At 42.3% G+C, this 18,379-nt stretch overlaps 1 protein-coding gene across 1 annotated transcript in view; it reads left to right on the forward strand.

Annotated features, from left to right (window-relative positions):
- Positions 1-16,433: 16,433 nt before the first annotated feature.
- CHST15 (carbohydrate sulfotransferase 15) overlaps positions 16,434-18,379 on the forward strand; it is a 71,091-nt gene continuing 69,145 nt past the window's right edge. Inside the window, exon 1 of the mRNA XM_081863739.1 lies at positions 16,434-16,633. The gene's annotated coding sequence lies outside the window, so the exon portion shown is untranslated. The remainder of the gene's footprint in view (positions 16,634-18,379) is intronic.

The following is an 18,379-nucleotide window of genomic DNA, read 5'->3' on the forward strand; positions in this document are numbered from 1 at the left end:
GAACCTTATTTCAACATCCTCCACTTCACCCTAAGGGCAGTGACCTAATTTAGTGGGTTCAGGACAGGTTGCAATGCACACACAGAACTCTCCCCACTCGCTGCCCTTCAGTATTTGCCTACCAAGGCAGCCGCCTCACTCGCCTCATGGTAGGGTTGGTCCTGTGTACAGCTCATGGGTGTGACTGGGCTTATGAAGTGGCTTATGAAAGGAAGATTGGCATCAAACCTGAGAAATGGAATGTACATTTTGCCAAGATTTAGTTTAGAGGACTTTTGATTATTGGGATTAAATCTCCAGATCCCTCATAGAAATAAATGGAAGAGTGTTCCAGCAGCAGTCAAGCCATGGAAAAAAGAGGCAGAAAAAATACAGGACAAAAATTGTCGCAATACAAAGTAATATATAGAATGCACTACATAGCTATGACTTGAACAAGTGTGGGCAGAAGGGGTTAAAGAAAGATAGGCAAGTAGCAAGGAGGTGGGTTGGCAGATAAGCTGTGCGATTCAAGGACAACTCATAATACATCTCTGATCAAATTTTAAAGGCAGCATTTTGTATTCAGGAGATGGGGAGGAATAATAAATGAATTAGGAAGGACAAATTATGCTGGGTACTGAAGTGCACACAAAATGGCCCAATGACCTACAATTCCTTACCTGGGGCACAAGATTAAGTACATTCACATATATTACATTTCCGTGGAAATGAAAAGGCTGCACAAATGAGTGGAACACATTATTCCAAAAAATGTTTTTTTAAAAGCTGCATGTCTCAAATTTTGTATTGCTTTAAAAAAGTGTGTGTGTGTGTGTGTGTGTGAGTGAGAGAGAGAGAGAGAGAGTGCCATGTGTATCCTTCCAGCTGTATTACTGACATAAGTGTTGGGTGTTGCTGTGGTATATTTCCTCCCCAGAGCTGAATGTTGTTGTATCAATCCCATGTGGAGTGACATCAAAACTTTGGGCAGCCCTTACAGAGAAGTAGAGATGGGGAAGGCATTAAATTTGGTTTGCTTTTTAATGACAAACCACCTAATTTGCACTTCTCAAACCTTTTATTTCTCATGGAGAGAAAAACAACAACACCCAAATGGGAATGATATGAACAGATGAAAACAGAGAAGGAAAGGGTTAAATATCATCCCTCCTCCCTCCCAACCTGAAGCCAACTGCAGCTGCTTTACATGATTAAATGAAAGCCCTCTGTAAACATGGAACTACATGCCCTTACTCCACAAACATAACAAGGAGGGTAGGGCAAGTAGTTGGCTGGTGTGATTCCTACTTGCCCTACCCTGTTTTTGCTGCCTGGGGGGCAGAGCAGGTAGGGGAGGTGGAAAGAAAGTGTGCAAGGAAAGTGTTTATGCTTTATGTGCAAGCAAAAGAAACTGTCTATGATGTTTTACTAAATTTCATTCATGCACAGTGCAAAAGATAGGTAGTGATACACAGCTCCCGATCACCGATGGGTGGAAATCACAGGGAAGCACAATTCAGCAAAATATCAGGAGAAACTTTCTAACTGCAAGAGCTGTTTGAATAGAGCAGAGTAAAGAAGTGGGGGGCCCTCCTTTGCTGGAGGCATTTAAGCAAATGCTGTATCTCCATCTCTCAAGAATGTTGTAGCTGCACCCTGCACTGCTGATCTTGCCCTGAGCATGTGACTGGAATAGATGGTCTCCAAGTTCTGTGTTTCTATGATGGACTTAGCAAGGCAGACAAACCCGTTTCATTCTGTTAAATCCCTTGCAAGTTTTCCCATTGGAAGTGCAGGAAAACACCTGTTTAGAAAACCATTCAAAGCCACTGCGAACAGCCTTCTGAAAAAGCAAGGGCTGTGTTGTTGAACATGCAGCATTTACCAAAGGTCACTCCACCCTCACACGTGTGCTGCTGGAAAATTGGCAGTGTAATTTCTGTTTTTGAGATTGCCATGCTCCCTTGGCCAAAGGAAAGTTGCTGCATGTAAAGGGTTCAGCAGACAGACAAACAAAACCCACTGCTTTATTCAGACTGCTTCTCTCTGATTAACAGCAACAAAATATAAAATGTTTTTGGCTGAACCATCTGTAGGACTTGTTCATACTAGAAACCACCTTGGGGCAAGGAGGGGTCAAGAATCTGAGCTGGTTTCCTCTGCCTTTGTAACACCATCCTGTTCCCAAAGCTTCAGCAAGAGACTGCAGCACCCTTCCTCCTTCCAGGCTTTTGGAGAAAATGTCTCTCAATGTACATGTGGCTGGCCAGGGTCCACAAATGGCTCACATCTAGGTGCTTTAAGAAACGAGCATCTGCATCAGACAGGCTAGGCTTCTTCTTCACTGGTCCTGTAAGTACTATTTCTGGACAGTGATGGAAGAATAGATCCTTAGGCTTTCATATGCTTCCCCTTTTATTTTTTAACAGACAGTCTTGATGTTCTCATAATTGTCCTTGGCCATCCCTATTCTTACTTTGGTTGCGGAGTTTGGAGGTGCCTTTAAAAGAAATGGCTATTTCCCCCCCCAGATCTTAGCTACCTCTCCCGGATCTACAAAAGTAAAATCTAGGTTGATGCCCAGACAAATGAGTTCTCCATTACCACACTGCTTCAGGTAGTTGCGGAAGACCTGGCTTTTTTAAAAAAGGCTGTTGTAATAATAATAATAATAATAATAATAATAATAATAATAATAATTTATTTATACCCTGCCCATCTGGCTGGGTTTCCCCAGCTACTCTGGGTGGCTTCCAACAAAATATTAAAATACAATAGTCCTTCAGATATTAAAAGCTTCCCTAAACAGGGCTGCCTTCAGATGTCTTCTAAAAGTCTGGTAGTTGTTTTTTCCTTTGACATCTGGTGGGAGGGTGTTCCACAGGGAGGGCACCACTACTGAGAAAGCCCTCTGCCTGGTTCCCTGTAGCTTCGCTTCTCGCAGTGAGGGAACTGTTGGTTTATTATGCAATTTTTGTTGGCTCAGGGCCAACTTTGCTTCTCATGTAGGGTGTTATGAACTTATTAATCTGAATGCATATTGGGGTGGGGGTTTTTGTGTGGAAGCAATTCACTTTAGCAGAGCTCTTCTTTAGCTTGCCGGCAGATGGGTTGCTTTTGCTTAGCAGGAGGGGCGAGCATGTCAACATGATGCAAGTGCACCGGCAGAGGCACTCAGTCGGTTCCACCAATGTGTTTGCACCATGCAGACCTCTTCGCTTCTCCTCCTCTTTCCAGTAAGCAATAAATATCCAACGACTGGGATGCTAGTGTAGTGGGTCTGCCCCAACCCACAAACCACTTCTAGTTTTTGTTTTTAAGGAATTTTATTCCTTTTAGTCTATCTAGTCACCTTGATTTGTGGGACAAAAAAAGCTTCAAAATAATAAATGAATAAGCAAAAAAAGGCCAGAGAAAGACAATAGAATGAAATAGAGTCTTTCTCCTTTTTTCTAGCACTGAGCAAGAGTCCTGCAAGTAAACATCCTGAACATTCTGTGGTGCGATGGGCCAGTGTGTCTGGCTGTTAACAAGAAGGTTGGTGGTTCGAGCCCACCTAGGGACAGCTGTGGGTAGAATTCCTGCATTGCAGGGGTTGGACTTGGGTTCCCTTCCAACACTACAATTCTATGATTCTATGTCTGAATGGAGGTCTCTGGCTATTACAAAACATTCCATCTATTAGTCAGGAAATCCTTCACAACCATTGCTTCTGGTTCTTGGACTAATGCTACATCTAGGGACAATGTAATAATCATACATTGCATAGCAACTACTCCTTCTGCTGGTGCCCAGAGTGATCCTAACTGACACAAAGCAGCTGAGCAAGAGTTTGGCTCATTACATTCATCCAATGGAATTAGCACATCTGCTTCAGGAGGGCTGCTGATATGTCATATTGCCACCACTGAACATCTGGAATGGGTTTTCTTGAACCTTGAGGAATGCAGCTTTGCCCTGGCAGGCATCTGGCTGGCCATAGTTGCAGGAAGAGTACTGTACCAACCAGATGGAGCTCAAGCAATGCATTTCTCAGTCTTACCATCCTGAATATGCAACCACAAAATTTCTATCTGCCTGTGTTGATTTGGTGCCAATTGTAGCTCCGTATAGTAACTATCGATATTCCTTCAGATGGTCATTCTCAATTTCTTTGGGATATTTCTTAAGAAGTAAGTAAGGGTGCTTCCAGAAATCTCACAAGTGGGTTTTTTGCAACAAGATGAATGTTTCACAACATTTAAATGCCATTTGGTTGTAATGAAACCCACTGTTAGCTTCACAGGAGAAAACATATCGTTTCCTTTTATGTTTCCACCTGCAGAAATAACAGAGAGCACCTGTGTTGTATACGTGTTGCTAGAGAGAGCTGGGTTCAGACATGATCTTTGGCCAATCATATTCTCTCAGCTTAACCTATATCACAGCATTTTGAAATGTTAAAATGGAGGCGGTAAGAGCCAGTACATTAAGCTCTGTATTAAGCAGTCAGTTATGATAATGTGATGAATCTTAAACAGATAATTTTTCCTTGATTGACTGACAATTCTATGGTCCTGGATCACGGCCACTGCCGGTATAAGTCTACGCACTTAAGTCTGTAATGATGCCATCAGCACATAATAATTAGAATCACTTAAATCGGATTTAAAACTGAGATTAAAAAAAGAAAAGAATGGGCTTTTCTATTAATGAAGTTATTAGGGCTCCTATCTCTCCACTTGCACATTAAAATTTTGTTTTTAATAGTATTTTATGCCATTGAAAAAGGAGTGTGCAGTGTTCCTTAATATAAGCAGAGCCCTTAAATCTCTACAGCATTTATGCCATCTTTATCGCTTTGAAGCTTTCTGGATCAATTTCCACTGACTCTATAATTCTAAAACACTGATAAAATTCTAATAATTAATTAAAGGTCTCTTGAAAATAATGTTCCCTGTCTATAGTGATGTGATGAGATTATGTCAAGTATGTCTTATTTTACTCTGGGAACTTTATTGCCTGCAAGAGACAGACAAATTGAAGTGAATTCATGGAGCAGCAATAAAAATGATTTAGGGTCTGAGGACAGTGGTTTATGAGAAAAGATTAGAAAGGGCTAAATATGTATAACTTCTCTCAGTGAGGGCTATGAAAGAAATGATGCTGATCAACAAGTTGTTGAAGGATGTAAACATTATGTCAAAGGAATTATTTAAACTGCAGGTCTATAGCCCTTTACCTGGGAACAATAGGACTGACTTCTGAGTAGTCGTGTATAGAGTTGCGGTTTTAGTGTCATTGGTATGAATAAGGAATAAAAAGATAAAACTAAGCACCATATCATGGAAAGTGAAAGCCGTTTAAAAACAAGTAATGGATTTCATATTGGATTTTCCTTGTTGCATTTTGCCTCAGCCTTTGTTTAGAACAAACTTGCACAGAGTTTGGATTGAATATCTCGGCTCCAGGATTCAGTCCAGAATTTACAAGCCTACAAATGTGATTCCCAAGGGCAATTTTGTAAGGGAAAAATCTGGTTTTTAAGATTTAAAACATTTCCACTGAGAGAAGGCTAGTAACCTGTCTGGAGTTTGCTTATTACATTTCTCCCTGAGTGAGGCATACGTAGTGGGCATAATTTGCCTCAGTGCTATGTAACTGTACTGAGAGAAGGAAAGATAGACAGGAACTCCCTTTCTTTCAATTTTTGTAGCACCAAAACGTATGTAGGTCTTGGACTGCTTCCAATATATTAACAATTTTCATTCACGGCAAGTTATTTCCTTGGTGTACATCATAGCATTTGAAAGGCTCTTAGGCTCCATTTTGGCTTGTAAATGAGACATGGGTAGGCTGAGACACCTGTGGGATTCTCACTTTGCTCATTTCTGCTCCACAAATAAATCTGAGATATGAATCCTTTGGTTGTTATTTTCTTTTCAGAAGAAAAACAATCTCTCTCTGTCCCTTTCTCGCTGTCTCTCGGTCTCTCTTGTGCTAGATTTTTTAGCCATCATTCAGCATGATGAAAATTTGGTTTAAAGGTGGGATATTCTCCTTTTCTGAAGCATATTAGTATGCTTGTGTCTGTGGAGAAACAACAACCTAATGAGAGTTCTCCAAGAATACAGATCGAAATAGTTGGATCTACATATATATATATATATATATATATATATATATATATATATATAATGCTAATCACTTATCCCTTGGCAACTTAATTCACATAAGATAATTAATCTGAAATGTGTAATTTTGAAAACACCCTCTGGCAGCCTAATCATACAGAGCAGGCTTCATCAGCCAGATGCCTTCCAGATGTTTTGGACTACAACTGCCATTGGCCCCAGTCAGCAGTGACTGGGACTGATAAGAGTTGGCATCTGACTTCAAAATATATGATGGGCACCAGGTTGGTGAAGGCTGATATCGAGTTACAGGTTGCAAGAAAGTGAATGGCATGTGCTGCTGCAGCTGCTAGTAAACTTGGCTCTAATCGCTTAATGTCACCACTGGCTGATGCAGATGTGTGTTGGTCTCAGATCAGACTGATAGCAAGTATCCTCTGCTATCTTTCCCCTACTCTGAGGTGGAGGTGCCTCTCTAAAGTGCCCTTGCATGGCATCACTGTGGTCCATTTGGACAAGGAGCCACTTTCAGATGCTTGATGCTAGTCTGATTACCGCAATACTGCACTGAGTGTTATAGTATTGTGTTGGCAAGTCATACATATTTTTATATTGGTCCACTATCGTCAGGATTATATTATTGCAATGCTTTGTCAGTCCCACAGTTCCTAGCACCAACAAATTGGACACAGACTGCTATGCAAAGCCACAATCAGGGCCAAGTTATTGTGATGCTAAACATATTTGTTGATGTGGATTTTTGTTTATTCAGTTGCTAATAGCAGAAAAGTGTATGTTTGTGTATCAGGAATGTGACCTGCTGAGAGAGGATGTTCAACTCTCTTTCCCTGCCATTGTTCTGTTAAAGATGCCTCCATGATTGTTACTAGCAATTAAAAAACAAAAGTTGCAACTCAAATGAAAAGTTTAGTGGCATGCCTAGTTTATTTATTTATATTTATTTCATAGAAATTTTACGCCACTTGTTTGTACAAAAACCTCAAAGTGGTTTACAAAAAAAGATAAAATTGTCAATTTAAAAAATGACAATAATTTAAGGCCAAGGCATGCAGAAAATCATCAGCTGCCTCCATGGTAATTCAGTCACAAATCTGTAATAAGTAGAATGTGGTGTTTTGGGTTTCTTTCAGGATTTAATGCAACATCTATCAAGGTTCATGACCTTTGCATGCATGTGTGCATGAACATGTAGATGTGCATTCTTTGCTCTCAAGAAGCAGACACAGAACAGGTTGCTACATATTGTAGAGGTTTCTTTGAGCACAAAAATTGATAAGTATAGTAAGTATAATGAGAAAATACAATAAAGCAATGCTTAATTTAGCAATCATTGGCATTTAGCAATCAATTCAAACTATGGCTCAACTTTAGTCACTTGCGTTACAGAAAAGGCTGATTCATGAGACTTTACTCCTTGGAACATCTTAACAGATTATGAAACATTTTTCAATTGCTGTACAGCAGCAGAGACATATTGAAAACTGATTATTGTTTTGCCCTTTTTAAGAAGGATTTCATTAGTTTGGCCTTAAGAATCTATGGTAGTGCAAGGATTCTATGGAGTTCCCTGGCTCCTGTTAATTAGTTTAAATGTTAAAAGCATACTTATTCACTGAAATATTCTCCCATTGGTATCTCTGTCTTTTCACGCCTCTCCTTTTCTTGAGTATCACTTGTTTCAAACTGTAAGTCTGAGAAAAAATTCTTAAATTTTGTTTCATTTTCCAGTACCTTGTTAATCTATGAACTTCAGAAATAACAAATAGTAATTAACATTATTACATATTCGCTGTGAGTCCTGGGAGACCTATTCCCTGCCTTGCTGGCCTTTTCCCACCTGGCTGTGGGCGGTGGGACCCTGACCAACTCCAGCTACAAAAGCTGAGGCTACTTGGGTTGAGGTATTGTTTAGGGTTTCTTTGTATATTGATTTTTAGATCATAGAAAGATTTATGTGGAAATTGATTATGGTTGTGTTTTATTTATTGTTTAAGACTACTTTTGTTAAGCTTGCAATTATGGAAATTGTCTCATGTTGTGAGCCACCTTGAGCGTGCTTTGATATATGGAAAGGCAGCATACTGTACATACAAATGAAATGTTGATGGTCATGCTACTAATTAGTACACTGCTGATACCAATGTGTACACTGGGTGTTTTAGATGAGAGTTGCAAAAGGTGGCTCCTCTCTTAAGTGGATTTCTTACTAGTAAGTAATTTAAATTAAAGAGTCATTAGCTGCATTGGGATTATTGTATCCTGGTTTAATAAACTGAGGTATGGATGATACTTTTGCCCATGTGCACAACCCTTAAACGTCTCCCTTTCATTCAAGCTGGCAAACAAACCAGGGGCGAATCCACAGTGGTCGGTTATAATGTTAAAAATGCATTATAAAAATGTGACATCAGAGGCACCTCAGAGCAGTGATTCGTTGGCAATGGGAAGTTGCTTTGAGAGCTATATAACTTTTTTTTAAATAGCCTTTAATAGCGTTTTTACAAATCAGTGTAGATCCAGCCCAGGAACCCTTTAATTAACTATAGTTTCCTATTTCACTGAAACTGATTAACGACTTTAGAGCATGCCAGTATAAACCAGCTGCAAACTGCTTTAAGATCCTAGTTCATTCTGAAGTTTTTAATTATTGCTTCTCCACTGGTTTGCCTGCTTACATGAAGGGAGGAATAAAGGTGTTGTATGCATGGACAAAAGGATTATTAGGCAGAGAGATGATCATTCACTCTCCTGCTATGGTGTAGTGGTTAGAATGTTGGATTAGGACTGGGAAACCAAGGTTCAACTCTTTACTCAGCCATGAAGCTCTCAGCCTAAACCACCTAACGGGGGTGTTGAGAGGAAAAAGTGTGTGTTTGTGTTTGGGGCAGGGGGAGGAAGGAGAATAATTGATGCTGCTTTGTGCTGTTTGGAGGAAGAAAGTAATATCGATAACAAAACAGAATTAAATACATGTTCCCAGGATTGGTACTAACAACCTTAAGTGGTATTACATATTTTGCTCCAATATGATTTAGGAAAAATAGACTTTATTAAAAAATAAATAAATCAGAAAGTGTGTGCTAAAATATGTGTACATAAGTTGCTTTCTAAAGAATAATCATGTTCATGATTTATTCTGTGATGCACACCCTTCTTTTGAAGAGGCAACATATCTAATTCAAAGCAGGAACAGAAAAAAATGTAAGTTCTTCAAATTAAAGGTTTAATTAGTGTCGCAGTCAGGTTTTTTACTGAGAGACGAGAAACTCGGCTACACAGTTGAAAATAAACGTTTTAAATGTGTTGTGAAATGCAATATACAAATGTGAAACTAGATGGTGAAAGCGAGCTATGCCAAATTCAATACATTTTTCAAAACTTTTTTTAAAAGAGCATTTTCACAGCTTTTTTATATGTGTGTAGATTCCACCTAAGTACACTTAAAAACCACTGCGGTAAATGTGAATTTGATCCTACCATTTAAACCTTTTTTTAAACCATGAGAGTAGGTGGCAGCTACTTTTCAAACAAAGTTCGTCTGATCTTGATCCACCCAGAACTATACATAACCAGAGAAGGATGAAAGCTGAATTTGTGGGAGTTGCAGTTATTGCAAACAATTTTTGTAAGCAAAACACTAACTTAAAATATTGAGTCTTAGATCAATGCTATAATAGGAAACAAAGCAGTGATATTATCAGTGTTGTACAGTGCACAGCATTTTATGAGATGGGATGAAAAAGTTCAGGTTTCAAATCCATACCCATCTCTGCAGCTCAGTGACTGACCTTGGGCAATCTCTCAGCCAACTCACTCTCAGTTCTTTGTGAGGATAAATAAATTTGGTGATGTGTTTTACATGCTATCAAGCAGTTCGTCCCGTTTGTGGTAGTAGCAAAACAACATTGAAGGGAAGAACCCACTTCTGCCACTAGTACCTGGTAATCTCCACCCCATGACTGAAACTCATTTTGCCCTGCATCCTGGAAAAAGGTTTTTGAAGTGTTTCTGCAAATTCACCACCAGCAAAGGGGATGGTGATTTTGGGAGGGGCAAGAGGAAAGCAATGAGGAAGAGATGAGGGGATGGGCAGAATGAAGCTATGGGGAAGAAGATTTCCAGGTTTGCGCACAGCAGCAAGGACCTGGATGGAATAGTAGGATGAATGCTGTGAAAAACAGAACGACTAGTGTCTGAGCAGAAAGAGTTATTGCGAGAAATGAAGAGAGAATCGGGAGCACTTCAATCATTCATTCTGCTCTGCTTCCATAGCTGCCTCCCATACAGTTCCGCTGTATTCTTTTACAGTCACTTCCTGGGATCTGTGAATGATTATAGGGTTTATTTCCACATTGGCATTGCTGCCTCATTCATTTCTTTCAGCGGCATTCCATGGCACTAATTCCATCATGTATCAAATTCGTATTGGACATTTGTAAAGCATCAGCTTCTTTCCTCTAAACCTGAAGAGAGAGAGGAATGGAAATGTGTGCAAATGAAATATATAAGGAAAGAAGGGGGTGATGGTGGTTAGGAAAGGAAGCTGAAAGTGCCTACTGGACCCGTGCTCAGCCCAGCCTGCAGAGAAACAGGGTTGGAGCTGAAAAACCAATGCAAAGTGTAGATATATGGAGCCAGGGCAATATGTGAGATGGTTGAGTACTTTTATCAATCACTTGATATGCAAATTTAGGCAGGAGTCCTCACATTCTCTGTGAGCAAAATGATAAGAGTTTTAAACTCTTTGCTGCAGCAATGGGTTTTAAAAAAAGAAAATATGCTAGAATTTGTGAAATGCCTTTTTATGCATACCATTGCAGAAATAGTTATAATGGAGCTGGGCCGCACAATTCCCCTTGTTCTCGCCTCCTATGTAGAGCGAACTAATTTTAGTCAGACTTGTGAATTGCATAAAGAGAAGCCTTAGGAGCCTTCAATGGAGCCAGCTGTTTCCATCAAGATTTCTGGGATGCTTTGAAAATCTGCATCCCTACCCACTCTATCCTATGGCTATCGAGAAGTAGATTTATCTCTATATCTCAGTGCTGCATTATATCCATTACAGCCCTCTTTAGGCATCTTTCAGAAGTGTGTTAAAGCATGATGGGGATGTGGGGTGTGTGTGTGTGTGTGTGTGTGTGTGTGTGTGTGTGTGCCAGCCCCATCCCAGCATTCTGGTCCCATCCCTTTCATCCCTGAACTTTCTGCATTCCAGAAAAAAATCTGAAGGGATCTTCTACCTGGATTCAAGTGAGTGTGCTTAGGATCCTTCTAGTGATCAGAAACTCTGCATTATCAGGGGTGATTCTAAGCATGTTTGGCTACCATACAAAGAATCGCTGTTCAGACCTTCCTACCCAACATGCAAAGGAAGCAGCAGGAACAGAAACACTGTCCATGGGCTGCTATATGCAGCCTTGTACTCCAAGACTCTATATTTTCACACGCTTATGAAGAACACATAAAGAAGGCTCAGGATTCCTTGAATTCAACAGAAAAGATATTTTGGCCTTTTCCTGAAACAAGATCCCATAGATTGGGAGTAAGCCCCATTGAACTTAGTGGGACTTACTTTTGAGTGGACATGGTATAGGATTGCACTGTTGGCAAGGCTGAAGCATATGTTCTCTGATTAACAGTGATTTGCTTTGTTCTAAGGAGCAAAAGACTCAGACTGGTAGGTTACAACTTGAGCATGTGACACAATCGACTTTTATTGTGCTTTGCTTTCCACTGAACTGCTGCTTTTTGAAGAAATGTTAGACTGCTTTGTTTTGAGTGATCTCTAATTCCAGAGGTTAAGTTTGTGGTGTTCTGTTATGTGTATAGTTATTTGTTAATAGCTCTTGTTTGATAAACACTGTGGTTTTCAAATTATGGTCTGGTAGATCCTGAATTTCCTTGAAAGCGTATTGGAGTTATTTCTAATGCTTGAAATTCCCAAGGTGCCAGGCACATTTTGCAACTGGTGCAGGTCCAGCAGAAGAGGTTATTTATTTCATTTGTATCCCACCTTTTTCTCCAAGGAGTACATGGTTCACCCCTCTCCTCATTTAATGCCTACAATGACCTTGTGAGATAGATTAAGATGCTGAGATTGGCCCAAGGTCACCCAGTGAGCTTCATGACTGAATGGGAATTTGAACCGTGATCTCCCAGGACCTAGACTGACACTGTAACCACTACACCACACTGGCTGCCTTGAGTACTTCTGCTGTGGGGCTATATAATTTAAGTAGGTAGGTAGGTAAATAAATAAATAAATAAATAAGGAACAAAATGTCACTTAGAGAAGGATCTAAAATATTTTCCTTGAAGCTTGAATTTGTTTTTATTCTGGATTGTTTTATTTGCTGTTTCAATGTGTTGTGAACTGCTTTGAGCCCCCCCCCATTAAAATAGAAAGTGGTATAGAAATGAATCGAATAATAAAAATAAGAATAAGAAGAAATTCTACTGCAAAATGAAATGGCACCTAGACATTCCATTGTGACGACAGTAACCTAGCTTTAAGATCCCATTTGAAAATTAACTTATACACCTGAGTTTCTAACATTGGTTCATTGGTGGTGGACATGCTTCCTTGAAAGAAGCTGCAGGGGAGTGTTGAGCAAGTATACTCTCAGCCGATGAGTGGCAAACAGTTGACAGGTGAGTTGCTGCTGTTTACTAGGAAAGAGAGGGAAGCAGTATTGATTGGGAGGATGTGAGTGCCCAGGGGTTCTTCAGCAGCAGTATTGGAAAGGGTTTTCAGAAGGTTTACAATTTCAAAACTGGGCCAAGAATTTGGGTAAGGCCCAAAGTTCAAATGGTTAGTCAGAAACATAGAGTGAATAGATGGCCTAAAAAAAGCCTTGTGTCATTTCACTTTCTATGATCAGATGCTCTTCATAACAAGTACATCCACTTCTGTGTTTATACTCAATCTTTCATGCTGTTACTGTGCTTTTCAAATTATAAAACGGAATTGATTTTCTTCAGTATGGAGACATCTTGTTTCTTACAAGGATTACATTTGCTTTGCTTTCAAACGGTAATCCCTGAAGCAGGAATTTAAAGCAACGCATGAAACCACATTTTATGGTATCTGCAGCTGGAAGTCACTGGAACAGAGACATATGTATTCATCAATAAGAAAGTGGTTTATAATCAAAAGATCCCATTGGACTGATGGCTCTGTAGCAAAGGACCTGAGCTGATAAACAGAGGTATACCCGTAAGACAGAAATACTTCCACCTAGTAGAAGATCTGAACTGGCCTTGAAGTGAAGGCCTATGCTGGGTGGGGATTTACACTCCTTGAAAAATCAGATTCATCATTTGGTAGTGTTGAAGGATGTAAAACCTTTAAAAAAACAAACCCTCAAAAAACCCCACTGCCATGCTTTTAACATGTGCTACCTGCTGTGGCAACGCATGTATTTTTAAACCGACCCATTTGTTTTATGCTCCTCTCTTGCAGCTGTTTTTAATGATTTAAGTGGTGTATTTGTTTTTATCTCATTACTTTTTAATGTGTTTTTGCATTTTTAATCTGGAAGCTGCCTTGGGCACTGAAAGGTGGGGTAGAAATTTAATACAATAAAATAAAGGCAAGGGGTCCATTACGTGACAAACTGGTTGGAAGCCATTGCACTTGATCACCCATATTTTAAATAAACATTTGGCAGATTTCACTTTTCCTACCACTAGGGTAGAGAAACAAGGAAAAAATAGCAAAGGTTTCTGCTTGTTTGAATAGATATGACATGCAAAGGCAGCTTCAGGTGCTCTGAAAGTTATTTTCAAACTGCAAGTACAGAAGAGTAGCATCCAGGGTGGTCTATGGATGCTCAGTGAAGTTAGTCTGTAAGGCCATAGTTTGGCATGTTGCTTGGTCTTGATGAAGGAGATTTAGTTAGCACAGGGATGTCTATCTTTCTAACTAATTCCTATGCATGTTTCTATGGAAATAAGTCAAACTGGGGCTTATTTTCTAGTTAACCTATTATTGCAGCCTTAGCCATTAAAAATAAATAAATGACATACAAGAAAGTGGCAGGAATTTTCAATTTCCTTTACACACAGTTAAAATTAGTAAACTAATACTTTAATAAATACTGCTGAAAATAGTGGATGCAGTTTAGAGCACTCATCTTGGGTGTATCTTGGGTTGATTCTAAGGGTTGTGGTTGTGCGTTGTGTCTAAGATAAAGAGTTGGTTGCTCTTGAATGACAAATGGCACCTACAACAAAATATTAGAATGTGAAATACCCTCTTTTCAGGATTCAAGCCACTAACTGCAGCCTCCCCCCAATGTTCTGTTGCCACTTAGCATACTGAGACCTTAATAAGATTTGTTAGGGTCTCTCTGTTTGGGGCTTTTTTCTAAGGATATTTCACACTTCTGCAAACCTTGCTGTTCTTTCAGGCCTACTGATTCCTTTGTTTAGTATATGGATCTCAGCCAGCGTACCAGATGGAGCTGGTAGACAGCTGCCCTGGACACAGAGTTAACCTGCGCTTCTATGGACAGCTGTGAATCCAAAATGACTCCTAGGCTGTGCACCTTAAATTCAGGACCAGGGAGTCCCCCACACCTACCCGCCTCCTATCCCCCAGAAACAGTACTTCTGTCTTGTTGGGATTCAACCACAATCCTAGTCTTTTACATCTGTTCATATGCAAATTCAGATAGAGGGTGACAGGGAAGAAGAAGAAGAAGAAGAAGAAGAAGAAGAAGAAGAAGAAGAAGAGCTTGGTTTTGATATCCCGCTTTTAGTCTCAAAGCGGCTAACATTCTCCTTTCCCTTCCTCCCCCACAACAAACACTCTTTGAGGTGCGTGGTGCTGAGAGACTTTTTGTTTTTCAATATGGGGACAAAGTAATATTGAATCACTCAATTAATGAATCGTTAAAGAGGGCTAATCATCAAGAAACTCTGCTACTAAATCAACAGCTCTAACTGAAACGAGTGTAATTTGGAGAAATGGCAGTTCTTGGATGAACTTTCTTTTATTTGTTGAGTAAAGATAACATCTGAATGGATTTTCAGGTTTTGCTTCCAAAATATGCACTAAGTTTTAAGTTTTCTCATGTCCTGGAAACTTGACAAAGCCGGGCATCTTCCAGAAGCAGTGTAAGACATTTCAGTCCAAACTTTTGGTGGTTCAGAATAGAGAGGCAGAGCCAGAGAATTCAGGAATTGCTGTATTACCCCCCCCCCCATGGGATGGGGCTGGCCATACCTTTGGTTGAACTAAAACAAAAAACAAACAAAAAGTGTTCCTTTTTCTGTTCTTTGCACTGCACAACCTAAGATACCTTGCACCCCACTGCATTTCCTGCACAACTGTCAAATGCACCGAACAAGCATTTCTGCACAAATAATTCGCCTGCACGCTGCATTTAGATCATTGCATATGATAGCAGCACACTTAGGTGATTTCTTTTGTTGCCTGGCAGTTCAGCAACATCTTATACACATGTGATAGTGCAGGCATGGGTTGCATGCCAATTCCGACTTTTCAGTAAGGATCTTGTGACAGGTGAAGCAGCCTTCAGATCTGCTCTCCTCAGGCAAAGATAAGGAAACCTCTTTCAGGATTTTGACATTGCAATCGGTGAGTGGAAGTGCTTGAAAAGAAGAAGGGAGGCGGCGGCGGCAGCTGCTTAGGTTGCGCGCCGTGTATATCTCCTCGCACACACGCTGGAAAGAGGTATATGGCGCGGGGAACTCTGGCTTGGCCCAGGCTCCCAGCATCTCATCTCCGTAGGGAGAAACGTGCCTTTGCCTTTCTTCCTCAGAGCCTGGTCTTCGGCGCCTCGAGTAAGGGTCCAAGCTAGCCTCTCCTCTCCTTCCCTTCGCGGCGGCGCTGTGGCGAGGGTGCCACCCTTGGGTTGGGCAGCTGCGGCGGCTGCTACTGCTGCCCCGAAGAGCGCCAAAGAACTTTAATCAAACTTCTTTATTTTTAGCCTCGCGGAGACTCACTCGCTCCCCGTCCTCTGGGGACTCGAGAGCGGCGGCCGCGGGCTCGGAAAGTATCAGCCCGCAGCTTTGGGCTGGGCTCTCTTGGCGCTCGGCTCGTGGCACTCGCCGCCGCCGCCGCCGCCGGTAACCGCCTGAAACGCCTTCATTCTTTCAGCCCGGAACGAGCGCGAGGGAAGCAGCCCCAGCCGCCGCCGCTTTCCCTGTAACAGCAGGCAATTAGCTTCGCGCCCGTTCGCTGAGGGAAGGCGGCAGGTCCGAGGCACCACGTCTGTCTCCCTCCCTCCCTCCCTCCCTCGGGCTCCGGCTCTCGCCCCGCCCCTCCTTCCCCTCAGTCGCTGCCCGGCGTGTGGTGCAGAGCGCGGCTTCGCGAGCGAACAAGCGGCTGGAGGCGCGACAGCACCGCCGCCAGCCGGAGCCGGGAGGCTTAGGCTGCGCTGCCTGCGAAGCGGAGCGAACTCCTCGACCCTCCTCCTCCTCCTCCCCATCCCACCGTCCCCTCGTCAGGAAAGTGCGAGGAGAAGAAGAAAGGGGCGAACAAGAGCGAGGTAAGTGGAGGCGAGGCGGGGCGCGGGCGGCGAGAGATGCTGGCCGTGGAGGCTTGACGAGGCGACGCTGAGGGGAAAGAAGTTGAGGGGAAGGAGGCCGTGGCACGTGCCGCCCCCCCCCCTCGTTTGGGACCCGCATTGGTGAGCGCGCGGCGCCGCCGGGGAAGCGCCCCAAGGTCAGCGGCGGCAGAGAGGGGGCAGCAGGCGAGAGCTCCGGCGTCCGCGCGACCTGGGGCCCCACCCCGGCTCTCGTCTCCACTTTGTGGGAAGAAGTTGTGTGGAGCAAGTCGAGGAGGGGGTGGGGTGCGCGGGAGGGGGGCTCGGCCTCAGTGCGCAGGCGTAGGAGCGCCAGACCTGCCCGGGAAGGTGGCAGCGCGCGGTGCCCCTCTGGAGAGCACGAGGGGCACGGAGGGAAGCGGAGCCAGGCACGGGCGGCTGGGCGTGGGGAAGAGCCGCTGAAGACGCCCGGGGCGCCTTGGGAGTCGTCTCTGCACCCTCCTGGCAGGAGGCGCAGGCTGGCACAGGTGTAGCAACAAAAGGAAACTTGGCCCCTGCTTCTTTGGTTGTACTCTGCCCTCCTGCCCAAGAGCTGAAGACACTTTGTAGGATCTTAGCCCCTATTTCCCTTCCTCCAGAGCCTTTTCCTATAGGCTGGCTTTCTGAGAGACTGGCTTGCCCAAAGCTACCCAGGGAGCGCAGGAATTTTAACCAGGGTGCCCTCTAACCACTATACCGCGCTGACAGTCAACAGGCTAAGGAGATGCAGTAGCTGAAATCCTCAGAAATTAAGAGACGTTAGAATAACCGTGCACTCATCCAAACAGGGTTATTGGGGTGCTGTAAGGAACATGGATGAGTTATTTGGGCAGAACTCTGTCATAATGCCCTGGTTCTTTCTGGCTTCCTTCTCCTGCCCGCTTAGTGCCACTGATAGTTGTACTCCTGACATCTGTTTAGCACCAGTCCTATCCAAGGCAGGCTATAGGGCTCTGATAAGTGCTGCCCTCTCTTTGGACTTCCAAGGTATATTAGACCAGTATGATAAGAAGGGATGGGAGCAAAGGCATAATGCATGCACATGGCAAGTTACCAGAAGCACAGTCGTGATTGGGATATTTGTCCTGACACTCACAAACGCTGAGTTGGCGTGCTGCAGGCTTGGCTGCTTGTAGGAGTTCTTTGTACAGGAGTGTGGTGTGGTCAATAGTATTTGTGTAAAATCCTTGGGAAGCATGTCGATTAGGCATTCTGTCAATGCAGTAGCATATATTTAAACAGGATCATATAAGCCCTCGCTGCTTCATAAACCTATATGACTATATTTTACTGCTATATATTAGAACAAGCATGAAACATACTGGAAGCATTTACTTCTTTTTATTGCCTTGAGGGTGTATAGAGGTACACACGTTTTTGGATGAAGTTTTGCTAAATCATTCTGGCTTTTGAATGAATGCCAGCTTTTATAAGCCTATCTGAAATAATAATCATTCTAACATATCGTTTGATCTGACAAGTGGTTCTATTATAAGGATATGGAAATATCTGTATGAACCCATTTATATATGAATGCATGTGTGTTTGAGTTGGTGAATGTGTCTATAAGTGGCCTTTATACATTAGTTTGTGGAGAGCTGTCTTTCTTCACATAGTATCGTTTGGTTGCTTGATTAGACTGCTTGCCAAAAAGCTTTCTGCCATGACAATATCGGCCACAGCATCTGTAGAGAAGACGATTTGTGGATT

The sequence above is a fragment of the Podarcis erhardii genome (genome assembly GCF_964252035.2).
Source record: "Podarcis erhardii genome assembly, chromosome: 5".
In the NCBI taxonomy this organism is placed as follows: Eukaryota; Metazoa; Chordata; class Lepidosauria; order Squamata; family Lacertidae; genus Podarcis; species Podarcis erhardii.